Source organism: Miniopterus schreibersii (genome assembly GCF_964146895.1).
Source record: "Miniopterus schreibersii genome assembly, chromosome: 5".
In the NCBI taxonomy this organism is placed as follows: Eukaryota; Metazoa; Chordata; class Mammalia; order Chiroptera; family Miniopteridae; genus Miniopterus; species Miniopterus schreibersii.
The window spans coordinates 79,682,910-79,684,876 of record NC_138106.1 but is presented as its reverse complement, the minus strand read 5'-3'; the positions used below and the strand labels follow the sequence as shown (position 1 = coordinate 79,684,876).

Sequence of the window (1,967 nt, the reverse complement as noted above, 5' to 3'; positions counted from 1 at the left end):
TCATCCGCTCCTTGCAACCTCCAGATGCTCTGGAGTTAAATATTTTTCAATATTTTGTTTGCTTTTTCAATTCTAATTCTGTGCACTTATAATTTTTTTAAAATATGTCTTTATTGATTTCCGAGGGAGGAAGGGAGAGAGAGAGGGAGAGATAGAAACATCAATGATGAAAGTCATTGATCAGCTGCCTCCTGCACGCCCCCGACTGGGGATCGAGCCCACAACCCGGGCATGTGCCCTGACTGGGAATCGAACTGTGAGCTCCTGGATCCTAGGTCGATGCTCAACTGCTGAGCCACACCAGCCATGCATGTGCACATATAAATTTTAATTGCACACACAGCTACTGATTTTTACTGAAAAAAATAGGGCCATATTGCGTGTTATATAGATTTTCTATTGCTGTTTAACAATCACCAAAAACGTAGTGGCTTACAATAACACCTTTATTAGCTCACAGTTACCTAGCTCTGAGATCTGGCATGGCTCCGCTGGCTTGTCTCTTTTGGGTCTCACAAGGATGAAATAGAGGTGTTGGCTGGGCTTAGCTCTGACATGGAGGCTTGGAGGCTGAATCTGCTTCTAAGCTCACCTAGGTTGTTAGCAGAACCCAGTTTCTGGCAGCTACAGATCTGTGATCCTAGTGGCCAAGGGCTGCCCTCAGCTACTGAAGGCCACCTACATCTTTTGACACAGCCCTTCCAACAGCAATGGTTTGTGAAGTTCTCAAGCTTCAAATATCTCTGATTTCCCTCCTGTCCTCAGCCAGGAGAAAGCTCTTCTTTTAAAGCAAATGTGATAACATTGGACCCACCCACCTGGATAATATAAAATAATCATTCTACTTGAAGGGCACCTGATTCGTAGCACTAGTTACATCTGCAAAGTCCTTTTTGCCACATAAAGAAACATCTTTATGGTAGTAACACCAGTGAGAGGTGATCATGGAGTCAAAATTCTGCCTCCACTCTTCAGTTATTGTGCAGCTTGCTTTTTTTATTTTAAATATAGCAATATGTCATTGAAACCTTTCTGTGGATCTAATATTTCTGTATTTTTTCTAGTTTTTATTTTCTTTTTTGTGACATTACTACATTTCTTTCACGGCATGAATATGGCATACAATATTTGACTCATTTCTCTACTTGTGGAAATTTCAGTTGGGAAATAATTAGCTATTATATATGATATGAGGCAATGTAGGTTAATGGTGAGTAAAATGGATTTCTGGCTTCTGGTCCCAGGCACTTTGGGGGCCGTGGGCCTGAGTGCAGATACGGCCAAATCCAAGAACCATACCACTCACAACCAGTCTGGAAAATGGCACAGAAACAGAATCTGGAAACTTCGCTCACAAAGATACAAATCTCTTAAAGGGGTAGACCCCAAGTTCCTGAGGAACATGGGCTTTGCCAAGAAGCACAATAAGAAGGGCCTGAAGAAGATGCAGGCCAATAGCGCCGAGGCCATTAGTGCACATGCTGAGGCTATCAAGGCCTTTGCAAAACCCAAGAGGTCAAGCCCAAGATGCCAAAGGGTGGCAAGCACATCTCAATCGATTTGTTTACATCATTCACCCCAAGCTTGGCAAACATGCTCATGCCCGTATTGCCAAGGTTCTCAGGCTCTGCCAGCCAGTGTCCAAGGCCAAGGCTCAAACCAAGGCCCAGACTGTGGCTCCAGCTCAGGCTTAGGCTTAGGCTCCAGCTCCAGCTCAGGCTCCCGAAGGTGCCCAGACCCCCACGTAGGCTCCAGAGAAAAGGCCTCTGTCTGCTGAAGTGAGGATGGAAGGTCACTGGTATGACCCCTGGACTGCTGTGGGCATGGGGCTCGTGTCCTTTTGTGCTATTTGTACAAATGAACCTGAGGCAGGAGCTGTCAAAAAATAAATAAATAAAGGTTTCTGAAGCCTAATTGCCTCAGTCAATTAGCGGCTTCGCTACCCAGTATTTAAATTGAGTCAGCTA

The 1,967-nt window shown here is 44.7% G+C and overlaps 1 pseudogene across 1 annotated transcript; it reads left to right on the top strand.

The window, feature by feature from the left end:
- Window positions 1–1,219: 1,219 nt before the first annotated feature.
- Window positions 1,220–1,748, top strand: LOC308557502 (large ribosomal subunit protein eL29 pseudogene; annotated as a pseudogene). The gene has a single exon. The product of its transcript is annotated as a large ribosomal subunit protein eL29 pseudogene (transcript).
- The last annotated feature ends 219 nt before the right edge of the window (window positions 1,749–1,967 follow it).